This window comes from Danio rerio, chromosome 15, assembly GCF_052040795.2.
Source record: "Danio rerio strain M-AB ecotype USA chromosome 15, GRCz13ab, whole genome shotgun sequence".
NCBI classification, from domain to species: Eukaryota; Metazoa; Chordata; class Actinopteri; order Cypriniformes; family Danionidae; genus Danio; species Danio rerio.
This window is the reverse complement of record NC_141035.1, coordinates 23118457-23145955: the sequence shown is the minus strand read 5'-3', so window position 1 is coordinate 23145955 and position 27499 is coordinate 23118457. Positions and strand designations below refer to the sequence as shown.

Sequence of the window (27499 nt, the reverse complement as noted above, 5' to 3'; positions counted from 1 at the left end):
ATTAGAAGTAAGTGGGAGAAAGAATGAATTGTTATAACTGAGGATTAATGGACAAAAATATGAAGGTATCAATTGAAATGTTTTAAATAACAGAAATAGATAGAATTTGGTTAAAAGAGTTAAATAAGATTTTTATCACACCCAGAACTCATATCATGCTGGAAATTTGTCTTTATGCTGGAGAAAATGCGGAAATCAAAAGGCTAATCACTATCAAATTTTCTGTGACTGCTCTGGTTATTCAAAAAAAAAAATTGGAAAGAAATACAAAATACCTTACACAATATCTTTCAATCTGTAATACCCTTTGTTTTTTGTTGTTTTTTTGGATATATAACCTGAGGAATGGTTAAAAAGGGATGAGTATCTAATGAATATGCTGTCATAAAGAACATTGCCAAAGAAAGGTTGTAACAAAAAAAGTCCTACCCTAAATGCATGCATGAAATTTGCAATTGAAATGTATATAATGAAGCGCATTTGCAAATCATAAACTTTATTCAAAAAATATTATTTAATTTATTTATTTATTCTTACTTATTTGCCCCCCCTCCTTTATTTTATTTAATTAAATTTTTTATTATGTGTACATGCACACAAAAAGGAAAGCATTGCTGAAGGAGAAAGTGGATGTACAGAATTCATGCTTATATTTGTGTGTATTCAGATGTGTGATCTCTGACATGTATCTGATCTAAGTGTAAAATCATTTGAGAAAATAAAAAAGATAATAAAAAAAGAATATTTATGTTATCCCCACAAGAAGAACATGATTCTTTTCCAAATGAAAGAAAGGCTCCCTGGTTCTTCTATGACTTTTCTAAGAAAAATCCTTTTAGAACATTCATTTTTAAGTGTGAAAAATCATTGTGGGCATCTAAAAATATTTTAGTGAAAAGTTCTTAAAATAGTTAAGAAAATATTAATAATACAAAGAACCTAAAATAAAAACCTCTTGAGGTCTCTAGTTTACAAAAAATACATACAAGATAATTCAACATACCAGAAAAGTTGTAAATCATTGTAACACTTAAATGATGTCAGAAAATGATCTAAACGGCCATTACTGAAATGTACTATTATCAGGTAGAACGCACCACAAAGCCTCCCAATTAGCACTTTCTGGTTGCACTGCATTTGATCGCAGGTTCAGGATTATTACCTAATTATTTTACAATTATAGTAATTATTATAATAAGTACATAGAACATCCACGTGGGACTGTAAAAAATGCAACAAACTTCTTTTGTTTTGCTGTATAGGTGAATAGCTAATCAACAAAAATTCTGATCAGAACTGTGCAGATGATGGCAGAGAAATATTAAGGGTTATTAATGGTCCTCAGACAGGATCACCTGCCATTCGTCCTGTTCCTCTATTCAAAGAGAGAAGCCCAGGCCTGAAGGGGGATGGAGGGCTCAGCCACTCTCACTCTCCCTGGGGAGTGTTGACATGTGGATCTGACACCTGTCCTCACCACCAGCCGACAGAGACCCGTCACGAAGAAGGCCTATTTGTCACCCTTAAACTCTTAAAAATACAATATAACATATAAGCATCTACAAATTACAGCAAAGAGTCTGTTCCAACCCAAATAAGAATGGACAACCGAAATGTTGGCTTAAAGTTGAGGTTAAAATTTACTTGAACAAAATCCCACAGATCCTTATTTGTATAAATTTTGTGTTGTACATCCAAATATCCAAAAACGCATAAAAAATGTTGTCACACAATAATAAATTCAGGGTTATCAACTTATCATATCCCAGTTTTGGGTCATGTGTGGACTTTTTTGTGTGGAATTTTTGCAATTAAATTTAAATGACACTTTCTAACGGTTGGCTTTGTCCATATTTGTCCCAACACTGGATTACAACATCCCAGCATTTTTTACAAGTGCATCATTGATAATATCAAGAAAGTAAATAGTTCAGAACATCACTCACCTATGTTTACAATAAGTCTGCTAGATTTTTAAAGCGATAAAGTGTCAATGCGAAAGTTTACACAGCTTTCATTTTCTGCTCGTTACGTTCTCCGCTCGTCTGTCTTATTTTGCCTTTCCTGTAGTCGTCATATCCCTTTCTTGTAGTTTCTGTATTTCAGAGATAAGCAGGCCCCTGCGGCTAAGTTAATTGGTCACAGTGCTGTTATCCAGAATTTGTTTTCATGCTCTAGAGGTTTGTGATTTCATTGATGTTTAATGCTGATATTCCCCTATACTTCATATCAAACCGAAAGAGAAAGAATAGAAAATGCTGATTCAGTTTCGTGGAGTAATAAGAAACTAGGCTGAACATCACTATCAATGTTTAACTTCTCTTTCAAGCTTTGTGGTCAGGATTGCATATGTTGCGTTCATCTAGGTGTGAGCCCATACCCTGTTAATAATATTTGCAGTGGTGTCTGCATGTAACAAATTCTGCATCTCGATTACCTTTTGACAGTCTTGCGCAGTTATGTTAAAAACAGTACATTAAAAGAATAGTTCAACCAAAAATGAAAATTCACACCACTTGTTCAATACCTATTTGAATTTCTTTCTTCCGTTGAGAAAGATATTTTTAAAATGCTGGTTGCTGAGACCAGTTGACTTCCATAGTAATTTTTCCCCTACTCTGAAAGCCAATTGGTGTCAGCAACCAGCATTCGTCAAAAATGTCTTCTTTTGTGTTAAACAGAAAAAAAAGAAACTCATAAAGATTTAAAGCAACATGGGGGAGAATAAATGACCAATTGTGCATTTAAATTCAAAAAGTCCAACTTTGGTCACTTTCATCTTGTTTGAGTTGTTTTAACCAGTCCATTTGAATTGGCTGTACATTTTTATACAGAGAGCTAAGAGTAGCCAACCTGCCAGGATGCTATACAGGTTTGTTTTGGTCATTACGAACATATTTCCACCTGACGTTAACGTATGTTTTCAGTAATCAGATCACAAGTCAACTGAGATGCGTCAACTTTTGCCCATTTGCAACATTAATGCGTCTTTTATGACCACTTGTCATTTTCCTGTTAAGTTCTTTAGCACTTATTTCACCCTTGGGTTTTGTTCAAATTGACTACCCTTTTGTTATGTTTGTGACAATTTTTTGCTCCCCTCACTTTCATTATATCCACATTATTTTAAAAATAGGATTTGATAGAGAAAGATGTGCCCAAATTAAGACTCAAAATTTTTTTTACATCTTCCCAACAGGAAAAACCAACAACAATCAAGAATGCATGATTATTTGGCGCATGGCAATCAGACAAGTCATTATAATAAAAGTCAACGATTTAAAAACAGCTACAAACATAACAAAAGGGTAATAAACATGCAGAGTATTATTAAGTTTTTTTTATAATTCCAAAGAATTTTCCCAAAATATGTCAAAATAAGATTTGTCACCAAAAATCATTCCATTTGCTAAAACACAGAGAAAGATGTGGCCAAAATAAGAGTCGAAATCACCCCAGAGTGGAAGAAAACAGAAACTAATTTTGTTTGGCATTGCAACTGATGACCAATGACAAAATGACAAATTTTACATCTTCACATCAGGGAAAACCATCAACAGCCAAGAATATATTTGCAGAGTATTATTGAGTTTTTTAAAAATCCCAAAGCATTGTCCCAAAATATGTGTCAAAATAAGATTTGTCACCGAAAATCATTCCATTTGCTGAAACAGAGAGAAAAATGTGGCAAAATTAAGACTCAAAATCACCCAAGAGTGGATGACAACAGAAACTAAGTTTTTTTTTCTTTCTTGCACTGCAACTGATGACCAACAGTAAAAATGACAGATTTTACATCTTCCCAACAGGGAAAATTACCAACAACCAAGATTGCATAATTATTTGGTGTCATGGGAATCTCACAAGTCAATATAATGTAAATCAAAGGGAAAAACAGCTTCAAAAATAACAAAAGGGTAGTAAATTTGCAGAGTATTGTAGCGTTTAAAAAAAAAAAAATTCAAAGTGTTTTCCCAAAATATGGGTTAAAATAAGTTTTGTCACCAAAGATCACTCCATTTGCTGGAACATAGGACAAATTATGGCCAAATTAAGACTCAAAATCACCCCAGAGTGGATGACAACACCCCCCAACAGCACACAAGGGTTAAAAAAATAAATAATAGGGAACAAACTTGACAAAATGTAGAAATATAATGTAAATCAGATGAATTGGAATTGATCAGCCTTAAGTAGTGCAGAATAAACCACTCAGTTCTTTCGGGAATACGTTTAGGAGGACTTTAAAAACTAATTGAACTCTGGGTGAATCTCTTTAAGAGACTTTTGCATTCCGAAGTTTAGCCGGTGTTAATAATCAAACAATCCACCGATCATTGACAAAGCATTTAAAAAAAAAACATCTACTTTGTGGCTGATCAACAGTGGGAATTCCGTCGTCCTTCCCTTTTCTTGTTTCCTTGAAAGCAGAGTACGGGAAGTCAGGCTTGTCTCTGTATCGAGCAAGACACAGTAAAGCAGAATGAAATATGTGTTTGAAACTTGTAACACAGATTTTGGGCAAGTATAACAACCATCCCTCCAGGCAAATGACTGCATACTATCACTGTCTAAAGCAGTGTACTCTAAATATAGTGTATTTTCAAGTGCATTGACTTGCAATTCAAACTTTAAACATGATAATTCAAAAGAAAATTATTTCAAAATACTAACAGCGCTGCACTGTAAACGCTTCCTTATTTAGAATCTGGTTATGCTAACAGAATATCAGCTTCCAGTCATAACCTTTACCAGTGAAGTCATATAATTGTCACTGTATTTACTGTAAGACGGCAAGAAAAAAGAGGACAGAGGCAACAAATGAAGACGGAAGAAAAGAGGAAAAGCATTAGGCAGTAAAAAGGGAGAAACCCACACAGATTAAAGACACACCTGTCATCACTACATCACTGCTGATTTCACCCTTCTTCCTTCTTTACACGACCCTGAGGACTCTTGCTGGCGTCTGTCCTGTGGAACAGAGAGAGGAAACGCACGATTTACGCACATGATTAAAAAAGACAGTTGCAAATCCCAGTTTTTCACTCTTCTTTCTTGATGGGCAGCAACAGAGACTTACACATGCTGATCTGATGTAGTTATAGTTCATTTTTTAAACCAAAATTTAGAGTGTGAGTGGAATTTACAGGTCATTGTTGCATACAAGACAAAAGTCATCATTAATAATAAAATATTTAAGTATATTTTTGCACTGCATTTTTGTATATCATGCAGTCTTTATTGCCAGTGTTGAAAAAGGTTTTACCGAATATTTAGAAAAATACTTTTATGGAAACTGTGACCGACTTCTATTTGTATTGTTTGATGAATTTGAACATCATTTGTTTTTATATATATATATATATATATATATATATATATATATATATATATATATATATATATATAAAGTTTGCCCCCTCACATATACTAATGTGCCACAAACAGGACGTTAATATCACCAACTATTCCCATTTTATTAAGGTGTATCCACATAAATGGCCCACCCTGTACACTCACCGGTCACTTTATTAGCTACACCTTACTAGTACTGGGTTTTAGCCCCTTTTGCCTCAACCTTTTGTGGCATAGACTTAACAAGGTACTGAAAATATTTCTCAGAGATTTTCGACCATATTGACATGATAGCATCATGCAGTTGCTGCGAATCTGATGTGAATCTCTCGTTCCATCACATCCCAAAGATGCTCTATTGGATTGAGATCTGTGGACTGTGGAGGCCATTTGAGTACAGTGAACTCATTGCCATGTTTAAAAAGCCAACTTAGTTCAAGTCCCGGTTGGATCAGTTGGCGTTTCTCTGTAGAGTTCTGTGTGGATGTTCTCCCTGTGTTTGTGTGGGTTTCCTCCGGGTGCTCCAGTTTCCCCCACAATCCAAAGACATGCGCTATAGGTGAATTGAATAAGCTAAATTGGCCGTCGTGTGTGAATGTGAGAGAGAGTATGGGTGTTTCCCAGGGTTGCAGCTGGAAGGGCATCCACTTTGTAAAACATATGCTGGATAAGTTAGCGGTTCATTCTGCTGTGGCGACTTCTGATAATTAAAGGGACTAAGCCGAAGGAAAATGAATAAATGAATAGATGGACAGTTATTTTGTTCACCTGGCCACATTGCATAGGCATTTGTAGTAGTTTGAGGAGTAAAATGACTTAGTTTTGTAGTCATTCGACAGTTATGATCAAAATGAATGTCTTAACCCATGTTAAGCTAGATGTGCTACGATCGTCATTGCAGTAAGAGAAAGAACACAGAGAACAAGTATGTGTGTTAGAAGTGGTAACTTTCCACTGGTTAAAGGATCCTGAAAATCAGGAAACATGCTACACAGCACAACTATTTTGAACAAATATTATACTGAAATATACTCAAATCAAAACTATATATTTTTAAAAATGGCACTATGTATGTGTGTTGTATGTATCTTTCTAATTTGCAAAAACAGCAACAGGACGTCTCATTTGGGTTTTACGGCATTATCAATTTTAGTCTTACCAAGTGTGTGTGCGGTGTGTGTGTGTGTGTGTGTGTGCGCACGCATGTGTGTTTTAGAGTTGCACGGTTTACCGGTACTATGGTAGTATCTTGATACTATGGCTCCAAAATACTGGAGGTGCCGATGTAGTTTGTAAATGGAAGTATCGTAATTAACAATAGATAATGTTGCACGTGGGAAAAGTCCCTAAAACGCTCACACATTTGTGCAACAATAATTATAGTATAGACCCCTCTAAGGTTGCAAAACTGAATTTGTGCCTTTTATGGTAGCCATACTTTCTGCCACTTCTGTTTAAATCTAAATCAGTTCATTTCTGTCCTGTCAATATGGTTTAGTAGCTACAACAACCGCGACAAGCTTTTTTAAAAAAATGAATCACAAAGTAAAATTTACTTTGAATTCTTACCTGAGACTGAAAAAGGAAAATCAATAGATGAAAAACCCAAAAGACCAACACGAAACATTGAAACAATTTTTGACCACTTCATATCGCCTAATTTTATTAGAAAATGTTGTTTTTGTAACAAATTTTGTTTGGTATAATATCTTTATTTTAATTATTTTTTTGTTGGTCAGTTATCTAAAAAAACAAAAACAAAAAGAACATTCATTTTAGCTGAAGTGATGTGCAAATAATAGTTTTTCAACAAAAAGGGAATTATGATTCAATTCAAGTAGGCCTATTGTAACATAAAATACAGTATTTCTGACAATTGTCTTTATTTCATAGATCTGAGTTATGAATTACAGTATTGCAATACTACTTGGTTTCGTGATACTTCAGTTGGTATAGTATCGTGACATGAACTATTGGTATCGCGACAACCCTAGTTTGTTTATCTCTGTGAGATCTGTGAGCTCTTTAGAAGGTAATTGTGAATATAATTGATGTCTTTCTGAATGGATTTTACAGCTCTGTATGAATCTAAACTGTCAGTTATGCTTCCGGGATTCTTACAACACTCCCACATATGAGGAAACTGTAAACATCTTAACAACGGCTGAGCTTTACTTTCTTGAAATCAATTTCATTTTCTTGAAATGAAAGATGTCAATAAATCTGTTCTGTACATTTTTTTCACTCAGTACCAGAAACAAACAAGTCCTGCTAAGAATGACACTCCACCTGCTCCTCCACTAACAAGTCTGATAAATATCAGCTACACCCTGATCCAACCGCCTTCTTTCATTTCACTATAAACCTTCGGCTTCTGACAAAAAAAAAAAAAAAACAAACAAACAAAAAAAAGTATGATTGGAAACTTCACACTGAGTGCATTGGTGCATGCTTGTAAATAAGAGCATACATTGAGGTAAATGGGGGTAGTTTGTCTATCTAGGATTAAAGTTTGCCCACTGTTCCTTCCCTCCTAACGTCCTGTTTTTGGCATATTTATAGGTCTTGACATGGGAAGGGAAGTGAACCTATTTTGGCACGCTCATCACTCCTAGGCCTCAATTCTTTCCTTTAGCGTGTGGAGGAAACTGCATCTTCCTGACCCCCCACACACACACACCCCTGAGTGCACACGTTTGCTCATATGCAACCAGACAAAAACACTTTTGGTGGTTTTATTATTTTGAAAATGGTTCATTCATTAATTTTCTTTTCTATTTAGTCCCTTTATTAATCAGGGGTCGCCACAGCAGAATAAACCGCCAACTTATCCAGCATATGTTTTACGCAGTGGATGCCCTTCCAGCTGCAACCTAACATTGGGAAACACCCATACACACATCTTTCACACACATACTCTACAGCCAATTTAGCTTATTCAATTAATCTAAAGCGCATGTCTTTAGTGTATGAGCATGTGTGTATGAGTGTGTATAGGTGTTTCCCAAAACTGGGTTGCAGCTTGAAGGGCATCCGCTGCAAAAAAAAAGTTGCTGGAATAGTTGGTGGTTCATTCTGCTGTGGAGACCTCTGAAATAGAGACTAACACGAAGAAAAATGAATGAATGAATGGAGTAATAGTGCGTAGATCATAAAAAGGCAATGCAAACCAAATCTCTCACTAAACTAGCTGCATAGAGATGGTCAAAAATTAGTTCATTGTGCAAAATGGTGCATAGTGCATGTCAATTAAAACTAAATGTTCAAATAATTCAACCTATCGCTTTCTTTTGTGCTCATGTTACATCTAGAGTTAGGTTACATTAAAATGTCATGTACTCCAAGCATTTATTGACACATATTGCAAAATATAACAAAATAATAATACAAAATTAGGACCATTAACATTTGAATAATAGTGTATTTTTCAATACTTCAGACACGTCAATAACCCATTGACAGAAGAGTTGACAAAAAGCCAGAGTATGTTGGGAAGTGGATGCAGTGTTGTCTGCACTGAGACACGCAGAGGTCAGGATTTGACACCACCCTCCACGGTTCAGCTGCCGAGGCTCACAAAGCCAAAGGTCAGAACAAATAGGAAGTACCCAACACAAATATAGGTCCTACTGACGGAGTGGATTTTTGGGATGGGAAGTGGAGGGAGGAAAGGGAATGCAGAAGGGGTGGGGGGCTCCGACAGCGGGCAATAACAAAGCAGAGAGAAAAAAAACATGCCAGAGCGAGAGTCAACAAACCTAATTTCAAAAGAAAACAAGAGACCCTTCCTTCTCTCTGTAATTAGTGGCGCAATCTCAACACACACTTGCAGAGCAGAAACATAGCATAACGAGGGGATTGTTTCACATCAAAATTTAGGAACAAAAAAACTCAACACTCGGTGGATTTCCTGCTATTGTCTCAGAGGGAAATAAGCAAGTCAAGGGTGCTTATGTGCACTTCAGATATGTGTAAGGAATCCACAGGTGAGCAGATATCAACTAAAACAACACTTGACCCCACTGTCATTCGAAAGAGGATATTTTAAGGGACAGCCCATATATATATCCAAGCCTATTGAATCAAATTGTGTTGCTTTATGATTCATAAAATGCCCTTTAAACACTACCTGGTAGACAAGTAATATATATATATATATATATATATATATATATATATATATATATATATATATATATATATATATATATATATATATATATATAAATAAATAAAGTGCTCAGCATATATGAGTACACCCCTCACAAATCTCTCATTTAAATTAGTTTTGTCTATAGGAAGCTTTACAATATTATATTTGTGCTTATACATTAGTTTAGTCAGCATTGAAGCCAAATCTGGAGCTAATCTAACAAATAACTAATAATAATGGTTTCAAAATTAGTAGCCCAAATTTATATGTTAGGGAAAATGTAAAAAAAAAAAAAAATTTAGTTTAAATGTAATAATTGTGATATTTTTGTATATATGTAATATTTTCTGTAAAATTTGGCATGAATTTAAATGTTTTATCCTTCCATTTCTAAAGATGTTCTGTGACTAAAATATTATTTTAATAAATATATCTGTTTAATAAATCTGTTTTGTTTGAATGCATCAATATACAGTTGAAGTTATTAGCCTCCCTGTTTATTTTTTTCTACAATTTCTGTTTAACATAGAGAAGATTTCTTTAACATATTTCAAAACATAAAAGTTTTAGGAACTAAAAGCTGGTTTATTTTATCTTTGCCATGATGACAGTAAGTAATATTGTACTAGATATTTTTCAAGACACTTCTACACAGCTTAAAGTGACATTTAAAGGCTTAACTAGGTTAATTCGGTTAACTAGGGAGGTTTGGGTAACTATAGGCAAGTTATTGTATAATGATGGTTTGTTCTGTAGATAACTGAAAAAATATATAGCTTAAAGAGGCTAATGATTTTGACCTTAAAATAACTTAAAAAAATTTTAAAAACTGCTTTTATTCTAGCAAAAAAAAAAAAAAAAAAAAGACTTTCTCCGGAAGAAAAAAATATTATCAGACATACTGTGAAAATTTCCTTGCTCTGTAAACATAATTTGGGAGATACAGTATTTAAAAAAGAAAAAAAAAATCAAAGGGGGGCTAATAATTCTGACTTCAACTGCATATTACCCATATTCACAGAGAACCATTTATGCTGTGCAATGTATATTTATATACAGTGTAATATGTATATCAATGTCTTATGAAGTGCAAAAAATGCAACATTAAAGGTACACTGGAGGTACCTTTCTTTAGATCTTAGAATTATTGGTGTAGTACAGGCACTATTTGGTGTGTTTGCATTGCAGAAACTGGGAATAGTTTTAGTTATAGACATTTAAGGGAACAAAATTAGCTTCAATTACAGAGTAGGGTCTAATAGACCAGTGTGGTATGTAGATGTTGATTAGTTAACAAACTCTCAACACACGATAGCTGGGTTTCCATCACAATATGCTAATGCTCATTTCGCAATGGAGATGGAAAATTTTTGATTTGATCCCTTAATTTGCAAAATTCATTCATTTTCTTGTTGGCTTAGTCACTTTATTAATCCGGGGTCGCCACAGCGGAATGAACCACCAACTTATCCAGCAAGTTTTTATGCAGCAGATGCCCTTCCAGCCGCAACCCATCTCTGGGAAACATCCACACACACACATTCACACACACACACTCATACACTACGGACAATTTAGCCTACCCAATTCACCTGTACCGCATGTCTTTGGACTGTGGGGGTAACCGGAGCACCTGGAGGAAACCCACGAGAAGGCAGGGAGAACATGCAAACTCCGCACAGAAACAGTTTTGGTTTTTGTCAAAGAAATGTTATCGAGAATAAGGGGAGAACACTTCTGATGTAGCAATTGTTTTATTATGCTTGCATTCTTTACTGTTGGTTGCTAGGTTACCAATACTACAGTCAGCCACTCTAACTTGATTAAACAAAGCTAATTTGAAAAGAATCACTTTACATTAGGATGGAAAACTCTACAAAGGCTGATTTTTAATCACAAGATTCCTCAAATATTTATTTTGGTGGATAGTTTGTACACTTGAATTCTTGTAAGTTCCAATAAAAAAAACTAGAGTGAAAACCCCAATCATATACTTTATTACATAAGGTTTTCAAATGGTCCTGATTGTTTTTACAATGAATTTTTATTGGAAAGGGAAGACACGTGAGTTGTTTTGTTTATTAAAATAGAACATACAGGTGCCTATAAGTTTACATTCTTCAACCAAATCTTAATTGAAAACTTCATATACCCAATCTCAATTGGGACTTGATGTTTTGAAAACATTGGGTTTATGAAGCTTCTGTTGTGGGTGTACTCAGTTTCATTTGTAGGCTGTTGATTTTTGTCAATTTTGACAAAAATATCAGATAGAACATAATAATTCTGGTGACAATATGTATATAAGTCCTTTTTCTTTTCATAAAATATTTCAAAAGCTTTTTGGATAAAATTTTGTTTCTTTATGATTTAAAAAAATGGCATTTAAAGACTATAATGATATCATAATAAGTAATAAAATGTATAAATATTTAATATTTATAAAGTGCTCAGCATATATGAGTACACCCCTCACAATTCTCTCATTTAAATTAATATGGTCTATAGGAAGCTTTACAATATTAAATTTGTGCTTATACATTAGTTTAGTCAGCACTGAAGCCAAATCTGAAGCTAATCTCACAAATAACTAATAATAACGGTTCAAAAATGAGTAGTCCAAATTAATTGAAAACTTCATATACCCAATCTCACTTGGGACTTAATGTTTTGAAAACATTGGGTTTATGAAGCCTCTGTTGTGGATGTACTCAGTTTCATTTGTAGGCTGTTGATTCTCTGAGGAATATTTTTCTTGGAAAAAACTGATCAGTTCATGTCACAAGACCTCAATGTGCCATCAAATGCCATGGGTTTTGTTTTGTTTACTCAAAGTACCAGTAACCACTGACTTTTTATGAATCACCACAAGGACCAAAACACTTCTTTAATGTCAAACTAAAGAAACTAAAAGTCCCCTACATCAGAAGATCTGAGGGTGAGCAGATTAACAGTATTTTTTAGTTTTTAAGGTGAACTACCCCTTTAAGAGTTTAATGTTATTTTTGTTGTTAATGTTGTTCCTCTTTCTAGCTCAGAAACAGATGGAGGCTTCTTGTCTGCTTTGCAAGCCCGAGAAAAAGGAGCAGCAACATAAACTCCCACACAGAAATAAAAACAAGAACAGTGGGATACAGACCGAGAGCATTATCCCCCACGCGCCTCTCCTTCAAACCCATCCCAAGAGAGGAACCTTCGCCGAGATGGAGGGATTCGTAAATCAATGATTGCCAGTGTTGAGTTTAAAACTATCTCCTTACATTCCCCCTCAAATATGATGAAATATTGTGCATTTTCTTTCAGCTTCTTCGAAACTGTGACGCTGCTTCAGTTGTGCACTTTCAGTTACTCAAACTTGAGTCTGTGGCAATATTTAAGTGTGTTTTTGTGTCTCTAACAGGTCATTCTGCATTGTACACTTGCATATTTTGGATATTACAAAGTTTAGTGACCCTAAAGAAGTAGCTATATCTATTTTTACGTCCAAGTGCTCTGGCCTGGTATTTCTCAATTTATCTTGGCTTCTTTCGGACATTATAAGCTGCAGCAGTGGTTTGTCTGCAGAGGTTTAGGGGTGATGAGTTTTAGGGTGGCTGGGGTCTTGGGGGGGCCTGTATCCGGCAGGCTGCTCCCCTCTGACCCCGGGCAGCGTGGGAAAGAGAGTACAGGGAACTGGCGTGACCAGGGACATTAACACAGATGAGTCTAGCAGACCTGGCTGAACACCTGTCCTCCTGCTCTCTACCTCAGACGTCAGTCAGTGGGGAAGAAGACTGAACCGATTTGAGAAATACTCATCTTCATCCCAGTTTCAGTGCATGATGTACTACATTTGACTTGATAATTAAATGCTTTGCAATATACAGTTAAAGTCAGAATTTTAAACCCCCTGAATTATTAGCCTCCCTGTTTATTTTTTTCCCCAATTTCTGTTTAACGGAGAGAAGATTTTTTCAACACATTTCTAAACATAATAGTTTTAATAACTAATCTATTCTATTAACTGATTTATTTTATCTTTGCCATGATGACAGTAAATAATATTTTACTAGATATTTTCAAGACACTTCTATACAGCTTAAAGTGACATTTAAAGGCTTAAGGTAATTAGGTTAACTAGGCAGGTTTGGGTAATTAGACAAGTTAATGTTTAACGATGGTTTGTTTTGTAGAGTATCGAAAAAAATATAGCTTAAAGGGGCTAATAATTTTGACCTTAAGACTTTCTCCAAAGAAAAAAAAAGTCATCAGAGAAATTGTAAAAATTTCCTTGCTCTGTTAAACAAAATTTGGGAAAAGTTTAAAAAATATCAATGGGGGTTTAATAATTCTGATTCAACTAAATAAAAAAAATTATTAAAATGTAATTTTAAGTTTGTAAGTTTCTGCATGTATTGATTATGTATTAAATGCAATATATTTCATTAATATTTAATAATATTTGAATACTTTTAATTTTTTTTTCTATCAGACCTTTATTTTTTACAAATTTGATAATAAACTGTAAAGGGGTCTGTATACAAAAATCTATTTATTTCACTAATAATAATCAACTGTTAACTGATTATATTTATTCTTAACATTAACCTTATGAGCCACTTTAACTTAATTGCATTAAACAGACTAAAAACAGCTTGATTAACTTAAAAATAAGTTGAAACATGATTAACTTAGTTTAATGAGTTTCAGTTAACAAAATATACAGTTGAAGTCAAAATTATTAGCCATTCTTTAAATTATTTTTTTTTTCTTTTCAAATATTTCCCAAAAGATGTTTAACAGAGCCAATAATTTTTCACAGTATTACCTGCAGTCTCTTTTCTTCTGGAGAAAGTCTTATTTGTCGTTGTTGTAATTGTTTTTTTTTTTTTATATTATCAGACATACTGTAAAAATGTCCTTGCTCTGTTAAACATCATTTGGTAAATATAGATATAAAAAAATCTGTATAATAATTCTGACTTCAACTGTATATAAATGAATAATTTAAAAACATGGTACTCCTACTTTAAAAAAAATCCAGTCTACTAGCCATCAACTGCATCTGAAGGAGGAAGAATTAAAATACTTAATTGCTTGGGGTATGAATGATGCTTTTTCCTATTTGTTACACACCTGGTAACACAATATCGATGACCTGGTGGTAACAATTGAAAGGTTGACAATCATGATAGCAAGATATTTACTACTTTTTCTTTGTATATACTATCAATGGGCATCACGGTGATGTAAACATCAGGTTAATGGTTCGAGCCTCACCTGGTTCAGTTGGCATTTTTGTGTGGAGTTTACATGTTCTCCCCGTGTTTGCGTGAGTTTCCTCAGGGTGCTCCGGTTTCCCCCACAAATCTAAAGACATGGGGTACAGGTGAATTGGGTGAGCTAAATTGTCCATAGTGTATGTGTGAATGAGTGTGCATAGATGTTTCCAGTGATGGATTGCAGCTGGAAGGGCATTCACTGTGTAAAACATATGCTGGAAAAGAGGGCTTAATAATTCAGGAAGGATAATAATCCTGAATTCTACTACGAAGTACAACAAATTGATATACTCATGTTTATGTAAAAATATAATACTAATATTTAATTTTTCTTTACCCAGACTTTGCCTACTTAGTAGTGAATTTGAAAAGAAAAACAAAGCATATATATATATATATATATATATATATATATATATATATATATATATATATATATATATATATACCTCTTTTTTTCTTAAATTTTGTATTTTGAAAATTACAAAACCACCAATCTCAGACTTCCAAACCCCACTTTTAACAAGTTAGAATTAGATGTTTAAAGGCAGTTCAATCAACGGAAATAAATCAGGTATTATGATCCATGCATGTGTCTCTCTTTGTAGAATGAGGACTTTAGACAAGCACTGATTTGCATGATAAACTGCTCGGGGGGCGAAGCAGTGGCGCAGTAGGTAGTGCTGTCACCTCATAGCAAGAAGGCTCAGTTGGGGTTTCTGTGTGGAGTTTGCATTTCCTCCCTGCCTTCGCATGGGTTTCGCTTCGCGGGTGCTTGCTTCGCGGGTGCTCCGGTTTCCCCCACAGTACAGAGATATGCGGTACAGGTGAATTAGATAGGCTAAATTGTCCGTAATGTATGAGTGTGTGTGTAAATGTGTGTGTGTGGATGTTTCCCAGAGATGGGCTGCGGCTGGAAGGGTATCCGCTGCATAAAAACTTGCTGGATAAGTTGGCGGTTCATTCCGCTGTGGCGACCCCGTATTAATAAAGGGACTAAGCCGACAAGAAAATGAATGAACTGCTTAGGGAATATGTTTTAGTAGCATCTAGTGAACTGCTCACTGGAAAACATACAAGAGAATACGCCATGGTGGAAATTACCTGAAAAGTGCTGAATAGTACTTCTCCCTTAACGATTATTTTCTGACTGTGAGTTCAGCAATATTATGTACTTTATCTCAGAAACTGCTGACCATGCCTGAGGGGAACTCATTGTTACAGTGTTCGCTCTTCTAACTCCGACAGCTCCATTAAGTCACAATAGGGTCCAGTGTGGGAAAGGAGGTATAGGAAGGAAGCAGGTTTCAATCTCGCTCAGAAAGAGAGTCACAATAAGCATCTATCGAGCGGAGCAGGAAGCTTTTCCATGGGGGAAACACGTCGAAGGACAGCTTGGACTGACCCCGGTGCTGGTGGGTATTCCAGTCTGACCAACCCATTGACCAAAACCACACACAGAGCTTTAAAACCGAAAGTTGATCTTATCTGTCAATCAGTGTTAGCGATTAGCTCAAAGTTCTAGAAGAAGTCTGCCAAGAGCTTGTCTGCTTTGTAATAGCGCTGCTTTTTCCCAGTAACAAACTACAGTATCAACCAACTTACATTAGTTAGCTTATTGAAGTAATCCTTGACCACATTTTGCGTAAAATATTCACTCTTCCTCTTTCACATGCATCGTTGAGGATATGACTCATTGTAATCATCTGTTTGATTGACAGAGATTTTTTTGAGTGTCCATACACCAATTCTCACAGAATGTTTATAGTAACAACTTTTTTGTAACATTTTATAGCATCTCCAAAAGTAAATTAATTCAAATAAAAATGTTCTTTTGAGTTATTGGCTATCCACACTTTGAGAGTAAAAAAATAAATATATTTACAGGCGAGATCTTGTGAAGTGAAATATACTAACTGACCACTTTATTAGGTACACCTATCCAACTACTCGTTAACGCAAATTTCTAATCAGCCAATCACCTGGCAGCAACTTGATGCATGTAGGCATGTAGATATGGTCAAGGCGATCTGCTGGAGTTCAAACTGAGCATCAGAATGGGGAAGAAAGGTGATTCAAATGACTTTGAACGTGGCATGGTTGTTGGTCCCAGAAGGGCTGGTTTGAGTATTTCAGAAACTGCTGACCGACTGGGGTTTTCATACACAACCATCTCGAGGGTTTACAGAGAATGGTACAATAAAGAGAAAATCCTTCTTGATGCCAGAGGTCAGAGGAGAATGGCCAGACTTGATCAAGCTGATAGAAAGGCAACTGTAACTTAAATAACCACTCGTTACAACCGAGGTGTCCAGAAGAGCATCTCTAAATGCACAACACGTCAAACCTTGAGGCAGGTTGGCTACAGCAGCAGAAGACCACACCGGGTGCCACTCCGATCAGCTAAGAATAAGAAACTGAGGCTACAATTCACACAATAGAACAACTGGAAAAATGTTGTCTCGATTTCTCCTGCAACATCCGGATGTTAGGGTAAGAATTTGGCATCAACAAGGATCACAGTGTACCCATCTTCTTATGGCTACTTTCAGCAGGATAATGCGCCATGTCATCAAGCGTGAATCATCTCAGACTGGTTTTTTAAACATGACAATGAGTTCACTGTGCTTAAATTGCCTACAAAGTCCCCAAATCTCAATCCAATAGAGCACCTTTGGGATGTGGTGGAATGGGTGATTCGCATCATGGACGTGTCGCCGACAAATCTGCAGCAACTGAGTGATGCTATCATGTCAATATGGATTAAAATCTCTGAGGAATATATTCAGTACCGTGTTGAATCTATGCCATGAAGGATTAAGGCAGTTTTAAAAGCAAAAGGGGGTCCAACTCGGTACTAGTAAGGTGTACCTAATAAAGTGGCCCGTGAGTGTAATCAGTCTGTGCAAGAAAATGTACACTATATGAAAGCATTTTTACCTGAGGGATAGCCATAAGCACAATGTTTTGTGAACTATCCCCTATCCCCTGCTGTTTATCATTATGTGACTTAAAATACCTGATTTATTGTATTAAGTAGTTTAGATTAAATAGTGTTAATTAGTGTAGAAGCTTTATCCAATTTTCATCCTCCAATCCAAACAGCAGGTCAATTGTATTTACTATAATAATTTCAAAATGGTCTTTTTTGAACATTATTTGCATTCTATTATGGCTTTTCTAAATATAAAAGGGAAACAGTTTAGTTAGTAATTTGTTTACTGTATTTTTTAATCACATTATTATTTTATTTTTATTAATTTTCATTTCATTTTTCAGGTTAGGTCTTTCAAGTTCAAGTGATATCATTTTGTATTTTTAAATATTTTGCAAATATTTAAAAATACTTGAATCATCAATAATTGTTATAATATGTGTACTTATAACCTAACAAACCTGCTCAACACCAACAGAATTGGGGATTGTTATTTAAGACTTTTTAAGTAAATACAGTAAATGCTGCTTAGGATATCAGCCAAAGCCCAAATTCTGCTAAAACAAAGAAAAGGATATCCATTGCTTATCAACTTGGCCTACATTTCCTCTGAGATATAAATCAAGTCAGACTTGTTTTCCAGACAAACTCCAAAAGGAGAGTAGCAAGTATAGTTTCCAACATGAACAATTTGTGCATTTTTAGATAGAAATAGTTTGATATATTGATACTTTACTTTTACAGTTTATTATGTAATATTTAATAGAAGTGTCAATATTAATATTGATATGCTAAAATTAGCTTTGACAGTACTTGTTATGATAACTGAAACATGTGCTTTCACCAGTCGTCACAATACACAATGATAACCATTGGCAAGTCCAGTAGTAAAAGGTTTAAGAAAGCTTTCTAGTCTCACAGTATGGTAAGGCCATCTCCAACAACACAGACCTTGGGTCAGGGGTCACTTCCACTGCAAACAAGCATCAGTTGAGCCTTTCTTTGAGATTACAGGGGTGACGAAAAGCAATTTTCTAACAATCAGCATCACACTCCTTGCTTTCATAGATTTCTGCTGTTCTGCTTGTCACATGAGGACATAGTTTCTGGATTAGCTTTATAGCAACCGAGACAGCCGTGGGAACTCTTGGAAGTAGCTGTTCTTCCCATACAATTTGGTTTTACTTCCTCTCTGAGGCCAGGTTCTTTGCTTAAGAAAAATCTTTTTTGTCCCAGTATTATGTAATTCCATTTAATTTCCTATTAATTCATATGCACACAAGTCTGGGTCGACCTTTACCCTTTATTCTGTAATTCATTAAATTAATCAAAGCTGTACAATTGACTACTATTTCTTTTGAACTTTCTATTCTCCAAAGTATATCTAAAAAAAAAAAATCAAATTCGTCACCACAAAAAATTTTCTCAGCATTGATAATAATACATGTCTCCTGAACTATATACGAGTCTGTTGAAAATGTTTACTAAAATTTACACATATACATTTTACCTAATTCTTTAAACAAATAAATGCAGCCTTAATGAGTCTTAAAAGATTAGTTAAACCTAAAAATGAATTACCCTCATGTCATTCCAATCCTCTGAAGCCTTCGTTCATTGTTGGAATTCAAAATAAGATAGATTTTCTATGAAATCTGAGAACTTCCTCATCCTCCATACAGCAACAGCCCCAGCTCATTCAAGGTCCCGAAAGGTACCAATAACCATCCTCAAAACCTTGTGTTTTCAGAACATTATGAAGCAATGAGAATACTTTTCTGCACACATATAAAAAAGAACAACATAAAAAAACTTTATTCAACAGTTTCTTCTCCTCAGTGTCAGTATATTGCGCACGTTGATGTGTAGGCATGGGCAGGTATAATATTGTGCCATTATGATCACCTTGTATAAAAATATCACAGTTTCATGGTATCATAATATTGTACTACTCTAAAATTTGTTGTTTTTAAATGTCTAAGTAAAAAAAAAAAACTTTTCCTTCGTTAAACACAGTCTGTTTTATTTTAAGAAACAATAAAAATATTTTGGAACAGTAGCTTTTGATTTGGATGATCCTTTTCTGTCTGAGATACTGTCACCCTAAAAAACTAAATAAAACAATCAAAATAACACATAAAAATATATATACATTTATCATTGAAACGGTATATCAGAAAATTCTAGTGGTTTTAAAACCTTGACTTTTCCAAACCGTGGTAAACCTTGAAACCGGTTATCGTCCAATGCCTATTTATGAGCACTGTGTAGTGACTTCCTTTGTTTCAAACAGATCGCAAGAAAATTAGAAGCATCACAACATCAGAAGCATGGCGTGTGAACCTTATACTGACACTGAGGAGAAGATTATGTTAAATAAAGTTGCTATTTTTGTTTATGTGTGCACAAACATATTCTTGTAGCTTGATAACATTCTGATTGAACCACTGAATACATATGGTCTGATTTGAGAATGTCTACTGGTATTTTTCTGCACTTCAGTCGGAAACTTTGCTGTCTATGGAGGATGAGGGAGCTCTCAGATTGCACAAAATATCTTAATTTGTATTCTGATGATGGACGAGCGTCTCAGGGGTTTGAAAATACATGAGGGTAAGTAATTAATGAGCAAATTTTTTTTTTTTTTGTGAACTAACATTTTAAGCATGATTTACTGTACACCCAGAATTAAGATTTTTTTTTGTTTGTTCCAACTACTGACCAGGGATTTCAAGCATTGTCATGTAAAACAGTACATGGTTTAATGTAAAAAATGTAAAAAGCCCAACACATTTGGCATAGTTTTATATTTATCCGATACTATCCATATTGTTTTCTCTTGACACAAATTAAGTGAGCTTATTTTACAACTTATGAAAAGCGTCTTCATCGTCTGTTTGTGTTCAGGTTGACCAAAACACCTAAAACAAAGAGCAAACTGGGCCTATGACTTTTGAAAAAAAAAAAAAAAACTTTTTAAGAATTATGCAGGTTCAAAAGTTGCTAAAGTTTTTAAAGTCAAAGTTCCCACACTATTACCAAAATGTATTGGGATCATAATTTAAAAAATGAGTCTGAATACAAACTGCTTTTGTGAAAATACTGAACAATTTAGTTTGCCTAGAGGCAGATCATATCAAAGTAAAGCATTGAATTAGGGATGCTGATTCGATCAGACCAGATGTCTTGATTTAGCTGCAACTCAAATCCAGTTCCCTCATTTCATCGTTGTGATGTGGACAGGCACCCTTGGGGGTTGGTAGAGGTCTCATCTTTACTATATTTGGGTGAGAGGGCAGCTAACCTTCACAGACACTTGGTCTGTCCAGAAAAGACTGTTCCCATGAACATGAAAGCCCAAACTGAGTGCGAATCAGGGGGGGCTGAAGGTCTAAAGTAATTTCCCATAGTGGTGGCCCTCTTTTTCCTCCTTTTAGTCACACCTCTGGAGAGGTGTAAGGAAAGTGTGCCGGCTAGATTTCCTAGACTTCAAAGAGTCTGTCTCAGCATCACTTTTGTCTCTAGATATTTGCCAAAGACGTGTGAGGATTTTCCGAGAATATGAGCATGTGTAATTCTCGAGGACTTCATCGGATTGTTCATATTTAATCTATTTTATGCTGGAAGAGCATTTGTTTTACATTTATGAACATGTTGAGTCTTTCCACTTGAGCATGATTACAGTCTCTACGAGTGAATCATTTGGGTTTGCACAGGTCAGTATTTCCCCAACTCCTCTCTGTTCACTGTGCTGGAACTTTTCAAACATGTTTAAACACCATCAATAAGCTGTGCTTACGTAGGGGCTGGCCCTTTTTTAAAGAGTAGCCCTTCCTGACAAATGACTTCTCATTCAGTCTATCCCTGAAACACACATGGACTGGAAGTCATTAAAAAAAGCTGCTGTTGTGCTGTATTACGAGAAACGTTTCAGAGATCTTAAGAAAGAGTCTGCTGTATTGAAAGACTCAACACAGATGTGTGCAGCTGTCAGCAGTTGCTTATAAGCTCATGTACAGTTCAGTGTTTTGTTGGGGATGGTGGAAGGAGGAGGGTTGCAAAGGTGAGGAACATGGGAGTGGATCAACTCATTCTTCCTGAAGGATCAAAAGGTGTCATTTGTCAATTTCCCAGGTCAACACATCCCATTTATAGAGGAAAGAGGGGTTAAATTTCAATATGGAGGAGGTTTTCATTTGCAATGAGTGGAGAATATTAAACAAAATACTGTAAAGTATAAAGTATTTTAAAATATCCAAGTGATATAAACTAAACCATCTGGAATAATTAAGATTTTTTTTTTTTTAAAGAATATCTGATGAATAATACAGTAAAAACATGGAGAAAATAAACATTTTAAAATGTAATTTTCTGGCAAGATAGAATGTTTAAACATTATTCCTCTGATCTTAAGTGTCACATGAGTCTTCAAAAATCATTCTAATATGCTCATTTTGTGGCTTAAATCATGATACAATATTTAAAAAGTGTTAGAAATTGAAAATAAAATGGATGTTTGCAACTTCTCAATAGCAAGACATTTGTACTTTTACAAAAACATTTCTAGAGTTTGCATGTTCTTCCCGTGTTGGCCTGGGTTTCCTCTAGGTGCTTTGGTTTTCCCCACAAGTCCAAAGACATGCGGTACAGGTGAATTGGGTAGGCTAAATTGTCCGTAGTGTATGTGTGTGAATGGAAGTGTATGGGTGTTTCCACGTGATTGGTTGCAGCTGGAAGGGCATCTGCTGTGTAAAAAATATGCTGGATAAGTTGGCGGATCATTCTGCTGTGGCGACCCCAGATTAATAAAGGGACTAAGCCGAAAAAAAAATTAAGGAATGAATGAAAAGATTTCTATGCTGTTATTTAAAACTTTTGATTGATTAAAAATGTATAAAAAAATAATATATACACAGTTAAAGTTTAATGACTTATTTTATCACATGAATTATATTCATGATTACTACTGTAAAATTATTTGCTGTAATTGTATTTGCTGTTGTTGAATTTTTGAAAATGGCACATAAGTAATACACATAAGCAACCGGCCAGTACCTCCAAGTGGGCTCAGTTGTGTAAGAAGCCATCAGGTAAAAGTTCACAAGCTCTCGTTTCAGCTGACATTTCACCAAACAGGAAGAGCTTGTATTTTCAGACAGGAGAAAATGAACAATGTGCTGATAAGGCTCAAACTCCACAGTTAATATGCACCATAGTCATAAAAGGCTCGTTACGAATCTTTTCTAAATGGTCAAAAGCAAAGGATGATTGATCCAAAGCTTTGACATCAGAATCAGTTCAAAATCACCACTGCTGGTGGGCCTGCTTCAATGCATGTGGCCTTTTGACAATCCTTACAGCGTTCTTTAGAAAACAGGACAGCTGCTGTTGCTGGACCGGTTCTCTAGTTTGCTAAACTAGGAGCTGACTGTGAGCTCCAGGACCTCTGACCTCTTGCTGGGGCGCTAAGCTGCCAACTGTCGTCAGCAGTCAGAAAACACGATTTATCCTTCAGGTCAAAGACCTTGCACACACAGCAGAAGAGAGGAAAAGACAATTATATAAATGCATTAAAAAAATCACTTCAGAGTGAAACCCAAACTGTTTGGCTGAGAGCTAAACTTAAGGTTACAAGCTGAAGGTCCTTGAATTTTCAAACAGGAAAAGGAAGCAGGAATAAATGTTGAGGTTATTCTGGTGCATCTGGTGGTGCCCCATAAAGCCATAATAAACTAACAAACACTTCCTTTTTCAGTAGCATGTGGTGGAAACTGGATATTACATACAACTTATGTTATTTTGTCAAGTCATAATTTCATAAAAGCTCTTACACTTTTCTCTGAAATGCTTGATTCTGATTGGTCAGTTGTGAAATTTTGACATGTTATTCCTGTTAGTTGGTCAGTTGGCATTTCTGTGTGGAGTTTGCATGTGCTTACCGTGTCCGCGTTGGTTTCCTCCAGGTAATCCGGTTTCCCCACAAGTCCAAAGACATGCGGTTTAGTTGAATTAGGTAGGCTAAATTGTCCGTAGTGTATGTGTGTGAATTAGAGTGTATGGATGTTTCCCAGTGATGGGTTGCAGTTGAAAGGGCATGCGCTGCGTAAAACATATTCTGGATAAGTTGGCGGTTTATTCCTAAGCCGAAAAGAAAATGCATAAATGAATGAACAAAATGGTATGTTCATAATTATAATAATGATTTCAAATAACATGACACCAATTGACCCTTCGCTAAGCCACACCCAAAAGTGTGGCTTAACGAGTGAGGAAAACAAGCCAAAGCGTTGTGCATATGGATTGTGCAAATCTGATACCCGGTATCCTTAATGTTTCGACAGGGTGGTGGAATTTTTTCCCTTTTCAAAACCAAAAACCCAAGTGGAGAAATGCCAGCATGGATTAAGCTGTGTGAGGTGCGCTAAAGGAGCGGAGCTAAGTTGGTTTCATTTTCAATATTCACATTCAGTGATAGACCGACGGCAATAACTCACACACCTCTTACCCCACACAGATCTAAACTGTGTTTCCTTCAAAAATACAAAGCAGGTTATGTTTCACAGCGGTCTTTTTCTTTTTTTTCACTCGATATTATGAGCAATGCTCTGTTTCAGTCCTCGCCATAGTCATACTAATAGCAGGCATATTTCCATCTGTTTAAAGCAACAAGAATTTGAAATTACAAATCAACAGAACAAAACAGAGATGTGATCACAAGCTAAGCACTTGCGATCAATATACTTCCATGCGTGTTTCCTTGTCGGTTAATAACGCTATATTTCATTGCACAACAATTAATCTATCAGGCTTTTTGGCTAAAAATAGAGAAATCACGGTTTAACTAGTTATTATTAGATTATTTTTTATTTTCACCTACTGTGCATGAAATAAGCTGTTAAATGGTTAACGTATGAGGCGGTTAGGCTAACCTAGCTTCAATTTTGATTAAATTATTCTCTAATTGGTTGCCTATTATGTCTGGAAATACCCCTGTAATGCATACTACAGTCCTTTTTTGTCTGGCTTTCTCTGATATCTCACCTGTTCTCCAAAAATGACTATTTATATCCCTGGGAATGTCTGACACCGGTACATAAACACTGTGTGCCAGGCACAAAAGCTTGACAGGCATAGCAACAGTAACTAAGGATGGCGGGGGTTAGCAAAGGGTCAATTGACATAAAACAGCCAAGCAGACATCTTAAATGTTGTTTTACATGTTAAATAACTGAAAGCAAAGGACACCTGACTCATACACTCCCACAAACATTAGTTACAACGGCCTTGCACATTTTAAGTAAAGAAAAGTAGACACAGCCAGCAATAGTGAAGAATATAGGATACCAGTCATTCAGGTATCTTGGATTAGCTCTTTGTTTCATTTAATTGCAGCTGCTGTTATTCTGCATCACTGTTATAGATTTCAGCTGTGTTGAAAAGGAAATCAGAGAAATATTGGTGCTGTGTTATCTTCTTGCCAGGACCATTGTTTTGTACACTGTAATGTATTATATAATGGTTATATTATAATGTACATATCTTCTATATAACTGGTAGGATGTTCAAAGTGTATTATCTGTTGTGTAAATGGTGTGTATTGGCTTAATTGGACTGTTTTGTATACCATAAATGTTTTTCTGTTTTGAACTTGTTCTAATCTAATCTAAAATCCATTGCTATCAGCCGGTGTCTTTGCTTAGTGCTCAGTTTTTTTTTTTTTTTTTTTTACCGAAATCAATGTTTTGTTTTTTAATCAATATTTCGGAACACTCATTTACTTCTGTGGGAAGTAGCCGTGTAAATAGCAAGATAATGTATGTCTACCTAGTTAGGCCTTATCACAAAACAAACCACTTCAGGGTCATGCAAACTCCTTTTCTTTCAGGTTATACTCCTTATCACCTTTATTTTCATATAAATTGCCAGAAGGAGACCTACCAAAAAAAAAAAAAAAAAAAAAAACTTGACTGCATAATGTTGGAGATCAGTTAAAATGCTATGTTTTATATGTCAATAATAAAAGGAATACATTAAAACATAATGCATTTATGCTCCAGTTTCTTCCACAAGTCCAAAGATATGTGCTATAGGTGAATTGGGTGAGCTAAATTGGCCATAGTGTATGTGTGTAAATGACAGTGTACGGGTGTTTCCCAGTGATGGTTTGCAGCTGGAAGGGCATCCGCTGCGTAAAACATGCTGCATAGGTTGGCGGTTCATTCTGCTGGGGTAACCCCTAATTAATAAAGGGACTAAACTGTAAAGAAAATAAAGAAATGAATGATCGCATTTACATCATTATTATTGTCAGTGTAACATGTTAAAAATAACAAAGCAATAAATGCCGAATTTGTTTTTACGCTTGCTGAGAGGCTAAGCTAATGTGTGCTACCATGCTATCAGATGCCATTAAGTTGTTAGCCTACACTATTATTAAAAAAGTGGTCTATCCAAGACAGTTTGTACCTACTAATCATCAGCAGGCACCAGACCCATTATTTTGGCCTTCATCTGGCCTCCTGGTGGATCATTTTAATAAACTCAGAAATTTAGCCACGCAGGTGTAGCGGCTGATAGGGTCAAAGTGCGACAGGTATTTTCTAGTTGAAGAAGGCTCCATTATAAAATTGATAATGCATAAAAGTATTACAATTTCCAACTAGTAATAGAATCAAAGGCATAAAATAACTTACATTTAAATTAAAAACAAGAATATTACTAATAATATGATCTGATCTTTTTTTTAGGATTTTGTAATGTTGTTTTCTGTAATTTTTGTGTGAAACTTTATCTGCTGCCGTCTTAACCAGGGGTGCGTTTCCGAGAACCATTGTTAGCTAACTAAGGTCGCAAGTTGTGTCATTACAAACATAGTTCATTGATTTGGCGTTTCCCAAATCCATCGTTCCAATGAACATTCGCAAACTGCATCGCAAACTTCTATGCTTGCAACTACACCTCTGAATAAGTAGTTAGTAACATAGTTCCTGGCTGTGTTCTATTATATAAATTGCACATCGAAATAATGGGGTTCTTCTCTAAAGAAGTTGTTACCACCCCGTTTAGAGCATCATTATGGATGTTTTACGTTATAACTAACGTGGTTCAAACTATGGATCTGCGACAAAGAAACTAGGGTTTTGGGAAACACTCGTCACTGCATCAATCTTTTTTTCTAAATGATTTATCATACCATGATAGTTCAGCCGCGAGTTACGTCGTTGTTTGGGAAACGCACCCAAAGTCTCACTGGAAGAAGAGATAGTACTGTCTCAATGTGATCGCCCGGCTAAATAAAGGAAATAATAAAAATCCAAAAACTTGACAAATGTCAAAACTAATGTTAACTAAGAAAAACATGCTGTAGTCCTTTTTTCTTTCCATGCAGGTAAACCAATGTACCTATTCATAAGAGAGAATTATAATAGTTTAGCTTATATTATTCTACAATTAGCTATTAAATAAAATGAAATGCATTTTTAAATTACACATGCTTTACATTTAATGTCTTTTTACTCTGATTTTCAGAAGACAGACTCCAGTTTTGCAGTTTTCCCAGCAGTCATATGACTGATACAATGGTATGTGACAACTGACCGGACAAATCAGTGCTGAGGACAAAAGGACAAATCGCTCCTGCTGATAAGACCACAGTGAAGTCTTATTGCATTTTTCTTCTCATTTTCTGTTTATTTACAACAGTTTTATCATGAAACATAATTTAATATCGCCATACTCCTTGACTATTGTCAGCACTGATCGCTACTCCAAATTATCGACTTTTGGACCTCGTCC

At 35.4% G+C, this 27499-nt stretch overlaps 1 protein-coding gene and 1 long non-coding RNA gene across 4 annotated transcripts in view; both read right to left on the bottom strand.

The window, feature by feature from the left end:
* Positions 1-27499, bottom strand: part of LOC147833651 (uncharacterized) — a 734785-nt gene that overhangs the window by 316301 nt on the left and 390985 nt on the right. The window lies entirely within an intron of this gene.
* The window catches only part of LOC147833654 (uncharacterized), a 64874-nt gene continuing 38998 nt past the window's right edge, over positions 1624-27499 (bottom strand). Inside the window, exons 2-5 of one of the 3 annotated variants that reach the window (XR_015509364.1) lie at positions 23644-23842; positions 4894-4971; positions 2871-4454; positions 1624-2572 (exon numbers count right to left, since the gene is read on the bottom strand). This is a non-coding gene — a long non-coding RNA (uncharacterized LOC147833654). Of the gene's footprint in view, positions 2573-2870; positions 4455-4893; positions 4972-14767; positions 14858-23643; positions 23843-27499 lie in introns of those variants that run through there. The other 2 variants (XR_015509365.1, XR_015509363.1) reach the window with 2 other exon arrangements.